Source organism: Opisthocomus hoazin, chromosome 4, assembly GCF_030867145.1.
Source record: "Opisthocomus hoazin isolate bOpiHoa1 chromosome 4, bOpiHoa1.hap1, whole genome shotgun sequence".
NCBI classification, from domain to species: Eukaryota; Metazoa; Chordata; class Aves; order Opisthocomiformes; family Opisthocomidae; genus Opisthocomus; species Opisthocomus hoazin.
In genome coordinates this window covers 31,947,615-31,969,727 of record NC_134417.1, presented here as the reverse complement: position 1 = coordinate 31,969,727, position 22,113 = coordinate 31,947,615, and the positions used below count along the sequence as shown (strand labels likewise).

Genomic DNA, 22,113 nt, shown 5'->3' with positions numbered 1-22,113 from the left:
TTGTCTGGAATAGAAAGTATAAAAACTGCACTCAGCTTTGTCTAAGATATATTATCAATTATGAAAACATGAAATTTTATTAATCAGAGTGAGGATCTTATTTTCTTTACCTGCTTAAAACTCTCATTGGAATTTCAGAACTGGGGCAAACGGAACCTAAAACACTTGTTATAAATGTATCATCTTGTAGTGTCTCAAAAGCCTGTGATATTTTTGTTTTGAAATACTACAGGCAGACTAAATGTTATTCCCTTATATCTGAGACACTGAAATCATATCTTAAGTCTCTAAATTAAGTTTAACTCCACAAAACAAAAATTGAAGACTTACTTGGAGTCACTGGATGAAACCCTTGGTTTTATCAGATAAGCTTGATGAAGTTTACTTTTTAAAGTTTTTAGACTTGACAAAGTTTACCTGTACTGGATTTCATTCATATATGATCTACATGATTAGGATAGTTCATTCTACCCTTAAACTCCATAGGTTTTCCTGACCTGACTATGAACATTTGGCTAATGCCTAAAACACCTAAATCTCTGCCTTTTCAGTAATTCTCAGGAGATTTTTAAATTAATATTACATTTTTACTTCTGTGACAGTGGCAGATTTGGAATCATTGGTGAAAAAGTTTTTGGAGCTACTGCCTCATCAGAGCAAATATGGCTGTCATCCCAAAATCTGTCCTTCTAGAAAACTTTGAACATCCCTCCACTTCTGTTTGTACTTTAGACACAGTTTATGGTGTTCATAGGATAAATGAAGTTGTTGAAAGTATCATAAGCAGACCTCCCTTCCTTGTCAAGAGTGTCCTCTACCCTAACTAAAAGCTCATTTCACATCTAACATTTACTTTCTGTAGTCCCTATCATTGTGCCCATTCTATCTCCGATATACCTGAAACTCACTGTCTTCTATTTTCTCATTTCTGCCTTTTTCTAGAGCAATATAATCATACACAGTATGATATAGTCTCTCCTCTCCCAAAAAACTTACATTTAATGTGACTTCCCTCATGCAAAAACCTCATCTTGCTCTTTCCTAAACTCATAGAAAGCATATATCCACTGTTATTATTTTTCAGGTTATTATTTTTCAAGTTCCTTTGCGTACTTCTCATCTACAAAAGTGATCCGAGGGCTGGAGCACCTCTCCTATGAGGACAGGCTGAGAGAGTTGGGCTTGTTCGGCCTGGAGAAGAGAAGGCTGCGGGGAGACCTGATTGCAGCCTTTCAGTACTTAAAGGGAGCCTATAGGAAAGATGGGGACAATCTGTTTAGTAGAGACAACAGTGACAGGACGAGGGGTAATGGTTTTAAACTAAAACAGGGTAGGTTTAGGCTGGATATAAGGAAGAAATTCTTTACAATGAGGGTTGTGAAACACTGGAACGGGTTGCCCAGAGAGGTAGTGGAGGCCCCATCCCTGGAAACATTCAAGACCAGGTTGGACAGGGCTCCGAGCAACCTGATCTAGTTGGCGGTGTCCCTGCTCGCTGCGGGGGGTTGGACTAGATGACCTCTAGGGGTCCCTTCCGACCCAAAAATTTCTATGATTCTGTGATTCTATTTTAGCATCTATCATTTAGACTCAGCTAAAACACTCTTAATATCTCTACTGACTCCTTAAAATATAATTGTTTCTTCAACTTTAGCGTAGGTGAGAACCACACTAATTGTCTTTAAAATCATGTCCTTCTTTGATTTCTGGCTGTTCTCATTGTCTATTTCTTTCACGCAATTTTTGGAGGATTTTCTCATTCACTTTCACTTTCTCAAATGGAATTCAAGAGAATTCCATTAATTCAACTCTATTGTCTTTCCAGATCACAACCCTAAAGGAATCCACAACATAATTTCATGAAATCTTGTGCCTCATCTCCAACAACAGCTGAAAACAGATAATACATAAATAAATAGAATCAGGAAGATTAATAAAGAAGCATATTTTATCCCTTCCTCTGACCAATTCACCCATTTACAACTTAAGGAGCTAGACATATTTTGTGTGCATTTAGTAGCCCTTAGTGGATTCTGTGGCATCTTGCCTCCCACGTAACCTTTAACCACGGGACATTGCGAATGCAAGGATTTCCACAGCTCAACTGCATGTTGCCTGAAGAATTACCACCTTCTGTTTGCCTTGAACCTGCCACCCTCTAGCTTCCCGTTATGCCCTAATTCTTGATTACAGCCTTTTCCAACACAATCAGTCCCTTTCCAAGCCACTAGTGCTTTTAGAAACATCTATTGTGTCCTTCCTCAAATCTTTTCCAGGATGAAGAATCCTAACTCAGTTCTGCCTTAAAAGGAAGGTACACACAGTAACTACCGGCATAAGCAAATAATTGTCATCTAACTATTCACCTGCTTTTCTGGTTGATTTTTAAGTACACTGTATGACATAGGCTCCTGCAGAAGTACATTGTCGCTGTGGCCCTACTAATAAAGTTCAGTAAAAATTAAACTTACGAAATCTGCAAGAAACTCTTCTCCAGCCATCAAGCTGGTGAAAGCTTTCATCTTGCACCACTACATTATATCACTCTACTCTCCAGCCTTGACAAATACCAGCTTACACAGCTTCAATTCATTTAGGCATTGACTTTCCTATTCCACACTTCTTCCCTGGCCATCCCTTATTTTTTCTCCGTCCCTGTTACAGCAAAGCGAAGTTGTGCTTCACTAGCTACACTACCGCTCATTCCATTACAGGGGGGTAATTCCCCACTTGGAGAGGCCAATGAAGCCTTCATAGCTTACTCTGAACCACCAAGTTTGTTCTAGGCAAAGCAGCTGCCTGTAAACGCAGAAAGCCAATCTTTAACATTTCCTCTTCGATTATACCTCAAAAAATAACGTGCAGTCAACCTTCAGCATCAACAAAGATATTTATAAACCTAACTTTCCAGTGACTTCAGAGGGGAGAAAGGCAACTAAGCATTTTTATGGTCTGAAGTAATTGAAATAACATTAAAAGATGCATTTTAAAATTTTTATATCATTGAAGTAATTTCACTCCTATTTAATAAAGACAGATTGCATTTACATATCAAAATAGTGCTTGTTTTTATTGTTTGTCAGCATGTGCAAGACACACAAATCTTTATACATCATTTGCAATTTTGACTGTGACTAATAACAACCAGCTGAGGAGCAACAACAATATCTAAAAATCTGTGTTCTGCCAAATCCACATCTGAATTATACAAAGCATAAATACATAAAACATCTGAAACATCTGAAAAGAGTTCAAAGTTCTTCAAAGGACCCCTACTGCATTCCATCAGTCTCGGAACCCTGCTGTTTAGAAACATTAAATGCTTGCACTCATTCTAACGTTTTGTTGTTAGGATTTTATCTGTTTGACTCCCTGACAGTACCTAGTTGATGCTTCGTCTCCAGCCACAAGGAACTTAGGCTGAAGGATAATTATCTATCATTCAAAAGCTGTCCTGGATTTTTCTACATTGTAGAGATTTTTGTGTCTAGTCCTAAATTTCAACTCTGTTCTTTGCACCACTTGAAAAGCTTGTCTAGTCAGCCCGCTTTTGCCTCACTTCCTTGCTGTTCTCCATCCTGCACATCACAGCAGCTAAACAGTGAAATGTGCTATTTCACCTCTACCATATTTTGCTGAATGTCAGAGCTTGTGAATTCAAATACTCGCACTGTTTAGAACTACTTTCGTGTCAAAAAATATTTTCTTCCACCCACTCATACTAATATACTTACTGGGTTTTGCTATCTTTCATGTCTAGTTCTCCTCTGCTTAAAGGATATTGCATTGTTTATTTTTATTAGCTCTCGAGCTATGATTTCATAACAAACTCATGGACTTGGACAGCATGCCAGATGAGCAGTATTGATAGTATTTTTCACAGAAAGAGGAACTTCTGGTTTCAGTCATTTATAAGTTTTCTTAACTGGCATCAGAAGTAACTCTGCTTAACCAGCACTTTGCACATCATGATTAATTAACTGTAAACTGGTTTTGTTCTGTTAACAAGTAATATATTGCTACAGTTCATACTTCAACAGGAAGTTACCACACCTGCAATAAGTTTTTCACAACAGGTTTTATCTTTCCTCTGAAGAACCTCACTTTTGAGAGACCGTATTTTCCATATCTCAGGTTTATAAAGAAACATGTATCAGACCTGTTCTCTATATTTGCCATGTTATGTTTATGTGGTTCTATTACTCTTCAGTTCTTCCTGTATATAAAATACAACTTTATTCATGGGTGCCTACCTTGAAATGCATGTATGGGGAAAAAACATCAAATTGATCCTAGATTCTTCATAAACCCAATGGAAAGATGTTGCATGCAAGGATTTCTGCTATCTGACCAGCCAGATTAGGACAAGATATAAGCAATAATTTTTATTATGAGACATAAACAGCAAGTGAGAACAGAGACAGGTGAAGCCTTGGAAAACTCTACCTTGTAATTGGCATGGTTGGGGCTGAGATAGTACTGGCACAGCCTTTCCTTGGGGCTGTGCATGAGGCTTTTTCTTCCTGCACTGGGACATCAGGAGAATGAGTATTTTTTCCTGTAATTTTTCATGTCTTTTTAATGAATTACAGTTAGCTATGCCCCACAATACACAAATCTTTAAAATATTTACATGTTGCCTCAATAACTGTCAGTTAATATGTACTTCACAGAATACCTTCTATTGATTTTTTTTCCATTGTTGTGCCCAAAACACACAATCATTTAATGTTTTTCACAACATGCATGCACAACACTTGATTCTCTCAGGCTAACTTATTATCAGCGGTGTCTGGGACTGATAATCCTGAATTTAAGACTTCTGTTTTAAACAATCAGATGGAACAGGTCATTTCCCTTTCCAGTATATGATGTGATCTAATTACTCTAGAGTAGCTGTGGCTAAGAGCCATACAGAAAAGGAACTGAATCTTCAAGCCACATTCTTAAAGATATATAGAATCCAAAAGATATAGATACAGGCTCAAGTAAGTCTCTAGATACCATTGAACAAAAGTTTTATACTTCAATAACACTCCAAATTTGTCCATATTCCTCAGTACGTTCTCATCCTTCCTCTTCTCCCTTCCCTATCATACACTTCCATACCCACTCACCTCTGGCACGCTGCCCTTGGGATGAATACTTCCACGGCTGACGTACAGAGTTTAGATAGGTTCAGAGACATTTGAGGGACATGAACTGAGAGAAGACACCTAAAGGCTTTTCATGCTGCTGGGGCTGACCTTCCCCAGCTGCAGCCTATCCATGTGTTTATCTTTCTTCCTGCACAAAATCGTTTCACCTGATGTCTGTTCTTGCCTGACCTCCCACTGCCTGCCTTCTCCTTCACCTTTCTCTATAGAAGCTTAGCTCCCTTTTTAGAAAAACCTGGCCATCAACCCCAGCCCTTTGGATATTCTCGTTGTACTCCTCCTGCTTTACAGACCAGGTTGTGTCTGCCTGTGACAAATGCACGTGTGGTCGTCTTTTTCCATAGTACACATAGGAAAGGGCAAAATGCCTCCTCTACTTTGTTCAAGTTATAGTGAGTTTATAGGCTGAATAAGAGCACAGTTTCACTAACCAGGGACAGTACATTGCACAGCACAGCCATCTTTTGCTTGTCCCTGCACAGTCCTATGACAAACATGACATTGTTTTTCACAGTTGTATGCCCAGTTTTTTTCTACACACAAACCTAGGACAAGACACATATCACTGCTTTCGATAGCACAGGAAACAAGCTCCATGGACTTGCATAAGCAATACATTTACCAGGACAGGTTAGCAATTGTGGCCGAGTGTTCTCCGCCACCCGAGATGAGGTGCAGTGGTAGGGTCACCATGTGGTGGGGCCTGGCACAGAGCGCTGTGAGGACAGCTGGGCTGGAAAGGGAAGCGTCAATGGTCGCCACAGCTGTGACATCATCCCTTCCAAAAGTTTTCCACCACCGCACCTTCCCAAACCTTGACTTCTGACAGAGAATGAACAGCTAGAAGTAATGAATTTCTGGCCCTTCCCTGGTATAGCTGCCAGTCGTTTCGGGGCAGCAGCCTTCTTTGTTTGGGCCTGTAGGCCCCCCTTGCACTATGGTGTATGTAAGCTGTTTAAATCAACAGTTAGAAGGCACAGGCAAACATCAAGCAACGCAATAGGCTTTCATGTCCTGCAGAGACTTGCCTCTTGTTTTCACCATGAGGAAACTGAAGTTCAATTGAATATGCCATTCTAAGAGCCTACGTTCACCACAGAAAGGAGTTTCTTTAATAGATTGTAAAAGGCTAAAAGTCACAAGGTAGAAAGGAATACCTCCAAAGGATTTCTGCTATCTTCCACTGGAGCATCAGGCTTTAGTCAGGCTTGAGGAGTGCATTTAGATTGATGGGGAAGGTAAAGGTGCTTCTTTGATCCATTGTCACAGGCCTTCATGTCCTTCTGGATTTTTCTTGGATACATGTAACTGGTAAGAAAGTTTAAATAAAATACTGTAATAACGTAAGCAACCTCCAAGATGAAATTACGAATCGTACTGTGCTGATAAGGCAATGGGGTGGTGAATATACTGATGCAGCACGGACAGCGCCACCCAGAAATCGTCACTTTTCCACTGCTTGTCCGCCCGTTGGCAGTGGTGGCCCGGCAGGTCACGCACGACCGGATCACGGGCACCCTGTCCCCACAGTTGCTTTCCTTCTCTGAAGGGAAAACGTTGCTAATAGAAAGACAAAAGTGCAGTTTGCTCGCGCTTCACGAAGAGGTAGGTGGAGGGGAGTTTATTTTAGCCTTTTACAGGTTAGAAAGTGTGCCCATGATGAAATGGGTTTTTTAATTTGTTTTGGTTTTTTTTTTTTCAGTTTGGATTTGGTGCTGTTCTTTTGCCTAGCTGGTAGAAGCAAGCAGATGCACAAGATTTTAGTTATCAGTCTGGGAGAAAAACAGGTACCTGCTCTGCCACAGTCACCTGAAGTGAGGCAGGGGTAGGTGGGTGGGACTGGGCTGAAGGCATGTTCATCAAGGATGGCACCAGCTTTCTCTGTCACAAAAGAGAACTAATGCCATTCTGCTTATGGGGTAGCAAGACTGAACAGGAAGGAGACTCATGCTTGGTATCACATCACTTCAGCTTTCAGCAACCATTGGGCATGGGGGTATGTAAACTAAGAGAAGCTGCAGAAGGATGTTCACGCCGTTTTGTCTGAGCTGAACTACATATATTATGAAACACCAGTGGGTCTTGTTTAGTGTGTGTAAAGCTAAAAGCACAAAAAGGCCAACAAGCATGAGATGAAAAAAAGTCAATGACTATATGGGTCTCAATGCAGTAACTACAACTGAAAAGCCCTCCTACAATACATTACCAAAGAGTAGTAAATATCCTGGCAAAAGCTAGAGGGGTGGATGGAGAACAAAGGCAGATATTAAAAACTGGTGCATAAAAATTATATATAGATAGGCTTACTAATCTGAAGAAAACACTCAGAAATTAAGGCTCTTCTGAAAACCTAAAGCACAGCCCAAAACACATATCAGTTGAGCACCACGACAGCTCTTGTTTAGCATCTGTATGTAAAGGTAAACCCACCATTCCCACCATGACTTCAGCCAACCCTAAGGAGTCAGTGACTATTTTTCAAATGAAATCATTACATTTTGGAAGAGACTCATGTCATAGATTTGTGCCCACCACATATTGGATCAGCAGAAGAATTTGTATCTGAGACCAAGGTTATCTGGGTCCTGATATCTTTACTAGTTTCCAGGTCAACTCTCCAGGAGTTACTTCCCCTCCTTCTTGGTATTTACTTCGCAGCTTCAATGCTGCTTTCAGAAACTCTGTGTTGGCTCTATTGTTGTCTTGCTTTTGATATATATCCCTAAAATTGACGTTCATACAGACTCTGCCAAAAATGTGTTTCAACATACAGCTAAGAACAAATTTTATCTTTCCCAGGGCACTGTGGAAGAAACAATGAAAGTGAGACTTCTTTTCCCCTAGCAATTCTAATAAATTTATTACACTAACATGCCACATTTAGTATTCTTTAATTACAAAGTTGACATAAACATCCCATGGTGCCACATCTGTGCCAATGCGTACTGTTCAATTCTTTCTTTGTGCAATTAAGATGTAAGAGGGAGCAAAAATTAATCACTGTGACAAATTGTCAGAATAGCACTTGCAAAAAGATGAAGTGTTCACCTTGCAATCAGGAAAAGAAAGGCAGAGGGAATCCATTTTAAAAGTTTGTCAAGCAAAGGCAAAGCTGGGCAGCTTCAATTAAAATACCTTTGATTGGCTTTCCTGTGGTAATGCCTGGGAGTCCTAGTCTTGGGCTGGTCTCCAGCCTCTCTGCACTGCACTCATTTCTCATGAGGTACTTACACACCAGAGTCCATCTTCTTACAGCTGCTTTCAAGTGACCTTGGAAGGAGGTGGAGAGTCCTAGTGCCACTATACGTACAGCATCTGGGGCACATTATTCTTGCAAATCCAAGAAATTTTCTTGTTTAAAGAAATTATTGTAATGAACTGTTGTTATTATGGCCAACCTAGTCAGCTGCAAGACTGTTAGAGCAGTAGAGGAGACTGATATTCAAAAGGAATATAACAGGAAAACATGTGACTTGGTTGTGGGTGTTGTTTGCTTGCTTGTACTTTGCTATTATTATAAGCAGTTAATCTGCTCTGGTCTCTGATGAATTCCACCTAATAGGCAGTCCTGAGGAAGGGCACCATTTGAAGAATGCCTTCAGCATTACTTTAGCTTGATTAAATGTTCTGGGCCAAATCTGCATATTGGCAGATCTTCAGTGGACCTCAGCCAATTTATTTTCAGCTTAGTATTTGACCCAGTTAAATATCTGATTAATACCATATTCAGTGTTCTTACTCAAGTGCAAAGCACATTTGCACAGAACTATCACTCATCTAGTAAAATAGTATTTCTGGGGAAAAGACAGGATGTGACTGAATTAATTTTAAGAAGTTAGGAGGCATTATACCTTCTGTTTACAAGTAACCAGCAAGATCAATTCTGTTACTTAAAAGAAACATAATAATTGCCATAGACAACGCTGACCCAGTTTATACTAAAAGATGAAAGCTGATATCCTTCACAATTGCATTCTACTCACTATTCTACAGCTGAAAAATCTTCTCACAAAACCATTAAATTCTTGTGTGAGTCCTCTAGACATTTCACTTTCTCACCGAGTTCTTTCCTCTGTATATAAGAAGTGGATATTCAAGCAAAATAGTTTGCCCAGAGAGGTAGTGGAGGCCCCATTCCTGGAAACATTCAAGACCAGGTTGGACAGGGCTCTGAGCAACCTGATCTAGTTGGCAGTGTCCCTGCTCTCTGCGGGGGGGTTGGACTAGATGACCTCTAGGGGGTCCCTTCCGTCCCAAAACTTTCTATGATTCTATGAAGTGAACGGCAATATTTCTACTACAGTCCGAACTGGCACAGTTTAGGAAAAGCCCCTGCAGCCACACTGAATGGGAAAATCTGGAACAGCTCCAGCTGTAGAAGCTGTGCAGCTTGGTTATCAAAGAAACATCCACTGATTATATCACTACAGGGCAAATTTTCCAGGGCAGAAACAACCGGGCTATTCAAGCAGCAATTAGATGCACTTTTGCAGATATCTCTAGATGAGAAGGGACAAAGTCTCTAAGGTGGCTGCTCGCCAAAGTGCCTTTTGGATTCTAACACTTGTTCCTATGCTTCTTCTGGAAGAAAAAGCAAGGCACTTAGGGATGGGCCTATGCAAAATACAGAGAAGATCTTTAGTTTCACTACCTAGAGCAAGCAGCGTTTGATCCTCACAGGAAGTACAAAACAAGCACAAACAGTAGCAAAGTTGGCCATTGGCAGGTAAATGTCCTTTTCTGTTCTGTAAGGCTGAACTGCACAGAGCATAGGCAAGGATGGATGGAGAAAACTAACACCTGGCAAAGGGTCTGAGTCTCCCAAAGGGGCAAAGTATTTCAAGAAAAAGGTTGCACCTGGCATCAGCAGACCTGTATGAATCAGCAGAGCTGCTGCAGGCTGAAGGACCACACTAAATGGTTTTTAAACTCTACTGACCTCCATTCTAGAACAAAACCAAGTCAGCCAAAGTTTCCTGGTAGGGACATCAGCTATAACTTCTCATCTAAACTCCCAGATTGCTGGCTATGCCTTCCAGCCATGTGTGGTCTTTTTATAAAGTTTTATTGGCGTAAAAACATCTGGTAATAGTGCTTTGCCCTGTCCAGTCTTTGCAAATTATTCATTAAAGTATTCTAAAAGTTATACAAAATACTACTACTAACTCCTTGTAGCTGATGACATGATGTCCAGACTTGCATAGGCAAGGCTGAATGAGTAACTATAGGAGAAAGAGATCTGGCTTCATGGAGCTTCCTGGCAGATGAGCAGCTCATCAAGGAAACAACAGCAGTTCTCCTCCAATTGGGAGCTCAGTGCAGTACAAAGAAAACAAAGTTCAAATCCAGGAGAGGATTAGGAAAATACCCTCTAAAGACATTTTCATGGATTTAATAGAAAAGTAGAACAAGATGAGGCAGCCTTGAAGTGGATCCGTAAGGGTCTATTACAAAGATTAATAGAAGCTAAGTTATTTTAACCTAAAACATGTGTATGGCGGTGTAAATGTCCAGCTTATGAGGCACTATTGGACAGCTGCAACCGAGGATAGTTTCTTGATGTGCACTGTGCATCTATATTTTTACTAAGCAGAGTAAATTCTCTCCCAGTGCAACTCCCCTTCTGTACTCCTGCTATTTGGGTGACCAGGAACCCACAAGTATCTATCTAACACACTCTGGTCGGCAGTGTATGAGTACAGGCAAAACCAGGCTGCTAAGTACTCACCTGCAACCAGGACGTTTGACAGTTTTTCATATGATATATCCAGATCACATCTTTTTCAGCCTTCTCAGGTTTCAGAGAGTTATGAAATGGCCTCCACAACCGTTGCCAGCAATGATAGGAGCAAATACTGCTGAGTAGTAAGATTGTTTCTGTTTCTGACAGAGTTCCTACTTTTGAATAAGGCTTGCAATAAGAGTTGATCAGAACTGCATAAGCACTCTCTTCTGGAAAGTTCAGAAAGAAACATTATGTAGTAACTGCACTGTTTTTCTCCTTAAATTTAATCACAGATTCTACAGACATCTTCCATGAAAGAGCCATAAAACTTGTAGGGAAGTGGCTCAGGCTACATTGCGCTGCTAGAGTTTTTTACAGGTGACAAAGCTGGAAAAGCTCCACTTGTGCATCTACGTTTATGCTCTGAATCAATCTTCTCAGATGAGAGGAGTCAGTGACAGTAATTACAATGTTGAGAGCTCACTGTTGAGTTACTCTCTCCCTGCTTCCTTTGAGAAAAGTGATGAAAGCAAGGCAGATGTTGGGTTCTTCTCAGAGGATTTCTCTACTTTCCACAAGTTTGCTATACAGGGAAGAGGTGGAGAAGAAAAGTGTCTGTGCTAGCCACAAGCAATTTTTCACATTTATAAACTCTGTAATTAATATAAAGCAGTTCACAATATCAAAATATTTACGCTGACCCATGTAGACAGCAACTACAAACATCAGCAGGGAGCAATCCAATCTAAAAAGCCTCCGAGTAAATATCAGCTTTTCAAGTTTACCACAGATTTCTATAATTGCCACATTTAGATGCTAGCATTGTAAATTCCCTAGAAATGGTAACTGATAAAACAAAGAAGCTCTATGCAAGCTTGTTCAAAGTTTCCAGCTGGAGGTGTAAGAAGAGGCAACTCTAATACGCGAGAGTTCAAAGAGGTGGTTATAAAGTCCTGCTTGCATGATTGGGAGCAGGCATTGTGGTTTCTTCATTTCGGCATCAATGTGCTAAGAAGGTCTTCTATTTCTCTACATAATCCAAATCTCTTATCATTTCTGGATGTTCTCATAACTAAGAAATAAAGAAAAAAACCCCACCAAACCATGCCACAAAATCCTTAAGGGAAAAAGCAAAAACACTTGTCTAGGGAACACCCATTAACAGGAGATCCCGCTTCATTTCATCCAAGCCTTAGGACCCTTTAGTTTCAATCCTCCAAACGGTGCTGAAAAAAGAAATCATATTTTTTCAATTTTAACTACACATGGAATATGCAAGTTCATAATTGGCCTCTAACTGCACAATAGAATACATTTTTTCTCCAAACACTACGATGCATTTCAGAATGGCATTGTGCACAAATTCTGCTAGAAATTCACTTATAAGGTGTTATTTATTAAGTAACTGTAAAATCCATTCTGAAATGAGCTATGCTAACATCTTTAAGGAAACAAACATCTGTATGTCAGGGTGTGCTGGCAAAGAATCAGATGCAGTCCAGGGCAGCGGCTAGTGATGCAGCAGGAATGAGCATTATCCTGCCTCATTCGCTATTCTTCATATTCCCTCTGAAAACTTCTGGGTCTGACTGTGAGCAGCTGGAATGAGGTGCAGTGAGCTAGCAGAGGGGTCACAGTGGGGGTGTGGGAGTACAGCTCCCAGGAGAGGAGCACTGAGAGCTAAGGGTCCTCCCCAGCAGGTCTCTAGACCCCATTCGGGCACTCTTCATTGCCCATGTCCACCAAAACCACCTCCATCATTTCCTGCATTTTGGAAACCAAGTGGCATCATTCAGTTTAAACACAATAGCTTCAACTTCAGAATACAACAAAGCTGAACGACTTACGCTGTTCAAAAGGACCGTCTCCTCCAAGGATACTGACAAACACAGCATGCCCCCTGTTTTCGGTGGAACAAGAATTGTATGTATCACTGTGAAATTACTCTGTGTAATCTTGACCAGCTGAACAGCACCTAGAAAAGTCCAATTTAAGAGAATCACAGTTCTACATGACCAGGTAGGTCTCAGGCACTGTACAATCGTGCCATCTGCTGGGCAGAAATTTTTAGCTAGCCCCAAAAGCTTTTGAGGAACCTGGGCAATATTTTAGGACCTGCAGTCCTGGCAACTGAGTTTTCACAGCTTATTGTGTGTGTGTGTGTGCATGTGTGTGTGTGTCGGGAGAAAAAGGATCACCAGGTGGCCCCGCCACTGCTGGAAATGGAGATGAACATGTGGCAGTGCGCGTACCTAAGAGACCCCCAGGCAACCAGTCTGACCCCGCTGCCAAGCCTTTCTTCATGGCTGGTAAATTCCAAAGGCTAAGAGAGGGCCCCTAAACAACAGTCAGTAGCTTTAGAACACCTAAGTACAATTCCAAGTACAGTTGAAAACAGATAGTAAATTAAATGCAAAAGGTTTCCCAAGAAAGCGTTCCGTTTCCATCCCAACCATCCTCTTCCTACTGCACTCAGCCATAATAAAGGCAGATGCTCCTGAGGAAAGGAGCTGAAACAAACCTGGGCACAGGAGTAATTTGATGGCCATTAGGACTGTCAAGGTTTGTGAAGTTAAGGTTTGGTTTTAGCTCTGTCATCACTTTGCACAGCCAGACTCCTTAAATTTTCAGGTTTCCATTTCCCTCCATTTCAGAATACACAAAAATACAATACAGTGCACATATACATATATATAAAAAATACAATGCTATTAGTCCATGCATGACAACTTTGATTCTGGAAGTTTTTTGTTAGCATTTTGGTTATATAAGGAAAACCAAACTCTATATACAAGTTAGGCAAAATGACTTCCACTCTCCTCACAGATCTAACTAAATGCTACTAACCTTTTCCCCAGACATAGAAATCATCACATCAGTGAGCAAAAAACCAGTGGGAGGTAACAGCGCCCATTGTCTTTCCATTCTCCTGAACTATCTGGCCATTCTCCCCACCACCAAGTCTCTCCACTGAACAGACCAGCACTCAGCGCTTCAATCTTGAACCTCCATTTTGCTTGTATTCAAATGCACACCTTCTGAAACTCAAGTTCCTGTGAATTAGCACACTGTCTCATTTCTGTAAGAGCAGAAGTTCTGCTCAGATAGAATAAAATCTAATGAAAAGGAAGAAGCAACTATGCAAAAACTGACAAATTGAGCTGGACTATGTGGTACTTGATATGTTGTTCTTGTCTGTGAGAATGCAGGAAAATAAATTAATCACGCTCTCTAAGACCTCTTCTGTCTAAAAGCATTTTTAAGTCTGTGATGTCACATGTCCCTGAAAGAGTAGCTCCTCCCTGTTCTCATCCCTCTTCTACCACCAAGATGTCCAAGTTGTAACAAAAATTCTCCAGTCCTCTGGATACCTTACAGCTGTCACACAACAGCTGTATCATCAGTGTCGCCTTGTTAAGCACAGATGGAGTAGCTAAAGTACAATCAGCTGCTGACTGCAGCCAGGAAGACCTCCAGTCTAAGTGTAGTTTTGAATGTGACATTGGAATCCATGCCCACAGCAGAAATAAGCACCACATGCACAGCCTAGTAAGCCTCACGGGTAAACATTCAGACATACATATATCTATATAGATTTAATATAATCATGTGCATATAAGATTGCTGATGTGGCAGCAAAATACTATATGAAAATGGATTATCTTTGGCATTGTGAAATTTATATAAAAGATATATGCACATACATACACATGGACATATAAATAAAACATATGTTAATGTATATGCACATGTATTAAAGGTGTTCAGATGCTTTTCCATGATATATTCAAGCAAGTCATCAGTTAAGCCAACAAAAACTTATCTCTGTACCTTACCACAGAAATGCTTTCTATAGGGTTATGTGCACCCCTCATGCAGGGAACCTCTACTTCAAATTGGAAATAAGAGATACCAAGAATGGCAAAAAGATGCCTATAGTGTGGCTTCAAACAGCTGACAATTAGACAAGTAGAGACAATCAGATTTGATTGTAGCAAATAAAAACAGTCTGTTTCCTGATCTATATACATCTGTCAGCTTTCTTGCTCCACTGTAAGAGCATCACAGAAGTGACTATTGCAAAGCTATTTCAGCATTTAAGCTCACACCTTTGCCTAGGCCAATTTAACTCTTAAGTCTCCAGTAGAGGAGACTCCAAGGAAGATGCAAGCAGGCTTTACAGTTTTAGAATATGGAATCATATGACAGCCCAGGTTGGAAGGGACCTTGAAAGATTATCTGGTTCAACCTTTCGTGGGAAAGGGAGCCTACGTGAGATTATCTAGCACCCTGTCCAGTCCATCTTGAAACTCTCTACCACATTTTTCCATTTTACTCCCTTCCTACATAGGAATAAGAGAAAAAAAAAACAGGCATGTGTCTGTGCCAGCCTACCAATACCTAAAGCATAGCTATCTCCTGCACTGCCACAGCAAAGCTACCCTAGTATCAGGGTTCACTTTCTGCTACAAGCAATCTCCAGACACAAACAGGAACCATAGTCTTGTGAGACTCTTATGGTCATGGAAAATCCCCAAAGCACTAAAACTTTTCTATTTTTCCAAAACGTATACCATTCAAAAGCAATCTTTTCCCCAGTTCACACAGCATCCTGAATGCCATAACAAGCTAATGCAGACTGCTTAGCGTGGGAGGGGAGGGGGGAGGAGAAGCTATTAATTCCTTCATTCACCCCCTTCCCTTTTCTTGCAGGAGATTTGGTACTTACTAGCAACCTCTTAGTGTTCTAATTTCTAGCCTTATCTAGGCAGTCCATCCCAACAGCCCCTGTTCCTGATTTTGAACAGCCAGACTTTCTGCAGGAGTCACACTGATCAGATCCCTCTTCCCAAAAAACAGGCAAGCTGACAAACAGCAAACAAACTTTAAGGTTTTCGCTAGGTCTTCCTCTGCTCTATTCCTTGCTTCTCGTAGTTGTCATTTGTTTTTTAATTCTCCCTGCCTCCCTCAGCTCCCTAGTTCCAAAACCTTTCTCTCACTCTCGCGGTGGTAAGCTGCCTGTGCCATAAGCCAGCAGGGTCAGCCGCTGCTGCTGGAGACCTTGGGACTGCTGCACTCTGGGCCCATTTTACCAAGGTCTGTTTGCTGAACACACACCTCGGCAATACCTGTTGCCTTCCACCTGCCAGGCAACAGCAGGATGCACTATCTTCACTGCCTCCCCACACAGGGCCATGTGCTGATTTAGTGGGTGTGGGAAGACGTTGAAGGCACAGGTCCTTTCGTGATCTGCCCAGAGGCTCCTGGCTGCACTGTTTGTCCTTCGTAGTGGCTGAGCGTGCAGTAACATGTGGACAGAATCACACAATCACAGAATGTTAGGGGATGGAAGGGACCCCTGTGGGTCACCCAGTCCAAACCCCTGACAAAGCAGGGTCACCCAGAGCAGGCTGCACAGCACCTTGTCCAGGCAGGTCTTGAATATCTCCAGAGAAGGAGACTCCACAACCTCCCTGGGCACCCTGTGCCAGGGCTCCATCACCCTCAGAGTGAAGAAGTTCTTCCTCGTGTTCAGCTGGAACTTCCTCTGCTTCAGCTGGTGCCCATTGCCCCTTGTCCTGTCGCTGGGCACCTCTGAAAAGAGTCTGGTCCCGTCCTCCTGACACCCACCCTGCAGATTTATCAGCATTTCTAAGGTCCCCTCTCAGCCTTCTCTTCTTCAGGCTAAGCAAGCCCAGCTCCCTCAGCCTTTCCTCATAGGAAAGATGCTCCAGTCCCCTCCTCACCCTCGTAGCCCTCCGCTAGACTCTCTCCAGTAGCTCCACATCTTTCTTGAACTGGGGAGCCCAGAACTGGACACAGTACTCCAGATGGGGCCTCACTAGGGCAGTGTAGAGGGGGAGGAGAACCTCCCTCGTCCTGCTGGCCACACTCCTCTTAATGCACCCCAGGATCCCATTGGCTTTCTTGGCAACCAGGGCATGCATGGACAATGATCTTGCTGTTGTACAACACCATGGTGCAGATAAACGATACCCCTCTCCTAAAATGGCCTGTCTCCCTGGACAAGCTTTGCCTACAAACAAGCATTTGAGTGCTTATGATGCAAGGTTGTGCTTTGGTGACTGCTCCCTGCTCACAGCTGCCCAGCACGCAGCACACCTCATGCTAACTTGGCCAAGTGCTGCTGCATTTCCTGCTGCTGAGGGGCAGATGTCCAGCTCCCTTCTCCCCTTTGGTGTCCGCCCAAGTGCTTGTATGGTCCTTGCCTGAATTGCAAGGGGACTAGCATGAATGCTAGGATGCAAGCTGGTAAACCTGCGAGGACAGACAGGGCCAAGAGCCCCCAGACGATCTCAGAAACACGCAGCATCACACATAGCTTCCAGACTGACTCAGATACTGTATTTATCCAAACTATCCAAAATTGCACTGCAAAATTAACATGTGGACATCCCATACATATGTTTGCATGCAGTCAGGAAAAAATATAAGTGACATATTGTGTTAGATTTACAGAAGTATAATGCAGTGCATTGATCTGTCTTGTATAATTAGTTATCTGCTTATTTCTAAATACGTTCTATGGCTACACATTTGCCACTGGCAATTCTTACTGATTGTAGAAGTCAGATGATTTTTTCAGTATTCTGTAATACAGGAACTGATTCAGCAAAGCAATTAAATTTGCTTATTATCTATGACTCTCTCTCCGTACAGCAAAGCGCTGAATCAGAAGCTTCACAGTGTTTCCAGTCAATGCATGTATCTTAACATGAAATAGGCTGTAGCATAGCTGGTATTTTAATTTAAAACCCACCTGCTGAATTCATGTATTTACAAAGAACTTCTCTGGTTTTATTTTTACCGACGTAAGTGTGTTTCCAGACTTCATAATTAGAGATATGTAAATATTGTGCTGATATTCAGAAGGCAATTGTATTTTTTTTAAGTATGAATATTAAAAAAACACCTCACAATAATTATTCTAATAAATTTTTTTTCTGCTTTTAAACATTAAGATATACAGCTATGCATGACATCTTCTCACAGTAGATATCCAGACTTTGATACAGTCTCTAATCTTAATAGAGAAAGCCCTGACATTTCAGCCTGTAACAGTCAGATTTGGAAAGAAGACATACGAGCAGACACTGTTTTTACTAAATAGATTTTTGTAATACCCAATTTCATTGTATGTCCAGCATTTAAAAATTGTTATCAAGATTCAAATACTGATCAGTCTGAAAAAAATTAACTACAGAATAAATTTAGATATGCTTTATGTATACGGTATTGCTGGATCATGCAGTCACTCATACTGAGAGGCTTTTCACTGAAAATTAGAAGGTTATAACCTCTCTTTTGAACTAGAAAGAAAAGTAAGCTACTAACTTGATTCCAGGTCTTCAAGCCTTAAAAAACCCCACAAGCAACAAACAATGGCCAGCTCTTCAGAAAACTCCAAGAGGCTCGTCAGTACTGATGCTTCACTGAAGAAACATGAGTTCTCCGTGGTGTAATGGAATCTGCATCATTTGCCTGTGACACACAGGACCCAGCCCATTCTGCCAGCACACAGGTGACACACTACTTTCCGAGATAGATTGGATGTTGCACTAGCACTTACGGTTTTGGAGCAGTGGCATGGGGAGGAGGGTTGAGATCTTTTTTTGTTGGTAAGTAACACTATGAAAAATCAAAAAAGCTTACTGGCCAGTGAACAACATACCTGTTGCATTCAAACTACAGTAACTCCTGGGGCGCGCTACCGCTCAGTAACAACTCCATGCTCTATTACAGGTTCACCAGCAGATGGAAGTGCAGTTCAGCTTTCGGATCATCGCGTGCGGTGACATTCAGAGAGAACTGAAAGGTCTATCGTGCTGTTCTGACAAAGCCAAGGGAAAAAAAGACATTCTTCTGATCATCATGTGAAACGCTGTGAAGGAGAAAATTTGACTTCAACAAAATTGTATACAAATATGAACTGTGAGGTCAAAACATTTTGAGTTCTGGACACAACTGTTATGAGGAACAATACAACAATATTTAATACTGATAAGGCAAAATCTGATCATGTTCCAGTTTCTTATCTATATATTTCATGCACAGATGGGAATAGAATAGTTCAGTTGGAAGGGACCTACAACAACCACCTAGTCCAACTGCCTGTCCACTTCAGGGCTGACCAAAAGCTCAAGCGCAGCATTAAGGGCATCGTCCAAAGGTCTCTTAGACACTGACAGGCACAGGGCATTGACCACCTCTCCAGGAAGCCTGTGCCAGGGTTTGGCCACCCTCTCGGTAAAGAAATGTTTCCTCCTGTCAGGTCTGACCCTCCCCTGACGGACGCAGCTTTGGGCCGTTCCCACGAACCCTGGCACAGGGCACCAGGGAGCAGAGCTCAGCACCTCCCTCTCCATGTCCCCTCCTCAGGAGGCTGCAGAGATCAGTGAGGTCGCCCCGCAGCCTCCTGCTCTCCAAACCAGACAGATCCAGAGCCCTCAGCTGCTCCTCAGAGGACATGCCTGCCAGACCCTGCCCCAGCTTTGGGGCCCTCCTCGGGACACAGTCAAGGACCTCAACATCCTTCTTCAATTGTGGGGCCCAGAACTGCACACAGCACTCGAGGCCGCACCAACTCTGAATACAGAGGGACAATCACCTCTTTTGACTGGCTGGTCATGCTGTGTTTGATGCCCCCCAGGGTGTGGTTTGTCTGCTTGGCTGCCAGGGCATGCTGCTGAGCCTCCTGTCAACCAGCTCCCCCAGACCCACTCCTGCAGGGCCGCTTTTCGGTTCAGCCAACCGCACCTCCCAGTCTGGAATCATCAGCCAACCTGCTAATGGTGCAGTCAACTCCTGCATCCAGATTGTTGATAAATGTATTGAACAGAACTGGCCCTAGAATCGAGCCCTGAGGAACACCGCTGCTGACCAGTCACCAGCCAGATGTAGCCCTCTTCACTACAACCCTTTGAGCTCTGCCCTTCAGCCAGTTCTTCACCCAGCACACCATGAACCCGTTCATCCCACAGCTAGACAACTTGCCCAGAATGATGCTGGGAAGGACAGTATCAAAAGCCTTACTAAAATCCATCTGCCGCCTTCTTTTCATCCACCAAGCAGGTGACCTTATCATAGAAAGGTATCACATTAGTTAAACAGGCCTTTCCCTTTGGGAACCAGCGTTGACTCTGCCTGATGATCGCATCATTCTTTAAATACCTTTCAGCAGTACCCATCTAATCTTCTCCATAATTTTTCCAGGAATTGAGGTGAGACTAACAGGCTTGTAGTTTCCTAGGTCTTCCCTCACACCCTTCTTGTAAATTGGAATAACATTGGCCAGCTTCCAGTCAGCGGGTACCTCCTCAGACTCCCAAGACCTTTGGTAGATTATCTAGAGGGGTCCTGCCATAACATCCTCCAGCTCCTTCAGTAGTCTGGGATTAATCCCATCAAGCCTGATGGACTTGTGAACATTCAGCTGATACAGCTGGTCCCTTACAGTTTCAGTGTCCACAAATGAAAAGGCACTGTTCCCACATCTGTGGTCCTCCAACTCTGGGAACTGGTTAGCCCAAGGTCTATCAGTATTATTAAAGACGGATGCAAAAAAAAGCACACTGTATGCCTCCGCTTTTTCTTCATCCCTATTTGTCAGGTGACCATCTTCAACAAGTGTCAGTCCAATGTTTTCTTTAGACCTCCTCTTGCTATTAGCATACTTTAAAAAGCCCTTCTTGTTATCCGACACAACACTGGCCAGTTTCAACACTGAGCTTTGGCCTTTTGTGTCTTCTTCCAGCATATGCCAACCACTTCCTGCAAAGCCTGACCTCACTTCCAGAGATCATACAGTTTCTTTTTCTTCCTGAGCTCCACGAGGAGTTCCCTGTTCAGCCAAGCTGGTCTTCTGCCCCACTTGCTTGACTTACAATGCAGGGGAATTGCCTGCTCCTGTACTTCTAAAGGATGGTCCTTAAAGACTGACTAGCACTCATGGACTCTCCAGCCCTTTAAAGCAGGCTCCCAGGGTACCCTGTTAAATAGCTCCCGAATAGCTTCAAGTTTGCTCGCCTGAAGCCCAGGGTATGTGCTCTGCTGTCCTTTTTTCTTGTTACACTGAAAATTTTAAACTTCACCATTTCATGATCACTGTGGCCAAGACAGCCACCTACCATCACATCTCCCATGAGTCCTCCTCTATTCACAAACAGCAAGTCTAGGAGGGCATCTTTCCTAATTGGCTCACTGAGTACTTACGACAGGAAGTAATATACAGGCTTCATGAATTTCCAAGATGTGCTTGTCACACGTTCCCAGTTGATGTCTGGGAAGTGGAAATGTCCCATAAAAACAAGAGCTACTGGTCCAGAAATATCTCCTAAATAGAATAATTTATCAGTGCTTATATCCTGGCTGGGCGATTGGTAGAATCACACTACAACATCTCCTTTGTTTTCTATCCCCCTAATCTTCACCTAGAGGCTCTCAACCACATCATCACTCACTCTTAGGGCTGTGCAATCAAACCTCGCCCTTATACAGAGTGCAACACCTCCACCTCACCTGCCCTGCCCACCCCTCCTGAATACCCTGTAGCCCTCCATCCCAGCACTCCAGTCATGGGACTCATTTCACCAAGTCTCTCTTAACACCAATTATACCAGAGCTCTGGGAACTAACCAAAGCTTCCAGTTCATCCTCTTTCTTTCTCATACAGCATGTGTTGGTGTATGAGGATTTCAGACACACTCTGGAGCCCTCTGTGCTCCCAGGAGCAGTGTAAATGTTCCCACTATCATTGCCACCCTCAGGTGATGTGGTGCCAACCCTTGGGTTACTACTGCAATCCTGTTGGCATCTCTTTCCCCGACAGATTCTAGTTTAAAGCTCTTTCAGTCTTGCCACCTCATGTTCAAAGATGCATTTTCCCCATCAGGTGGATCCCGTTGGGCCCCAGCATACCTTGTATCTTCCATAGTTTAAAACCCCAAAGTTTGGATGGAGGGACCAATACTGGAGGCAGCTCTTGATATCCTGGGCTCATCTTGTTTCTTCTAAAGTCTCTCCCCATTACTGGGAGGACTGAGGAAAACACTGCCTGTGCTCCTGAATTTTTTAGCTTTCTTCCCAGGATTCTGAAATCTCTTTTGATCAACCTCAGACATTTTGTTGCGACATCATTAGTACCCACATGAAAGAGCAGGAATGGATAGTAGTCTGAAGGTTGTGCTAGGCTCTCCAGTCTTGTGGTGACGT

At 42.5% G+C, this 22,113-nt stretch overlaps 1 long non-coding RNA gene across 1 annotated transcript; it reads right to left on the bottom strand.

Annotated features, from left to right (window-relative positions):
* Positions 1-6,324: 6,324 nt before the first annotated feature.
* On the bottom strand, positions 6,325-18,778 carry LOC142361033 (uncharacterized). Its single transcript, XR_012763571.1, has 4 exons — positions 18,575-18,778; positions 12,729-12,856; positions 10,885-11,108; positions 6,325-6,464 (listed from the first exon to the last, which is right to left on the bottom strand). It is a non-coding gene; the product is annotated as an uncharacterized LOC142361033 (long non-coding RNA).
* Between the last annotated feature and the right edge of the window lie 3,335 nt (positions 18,779-22,113).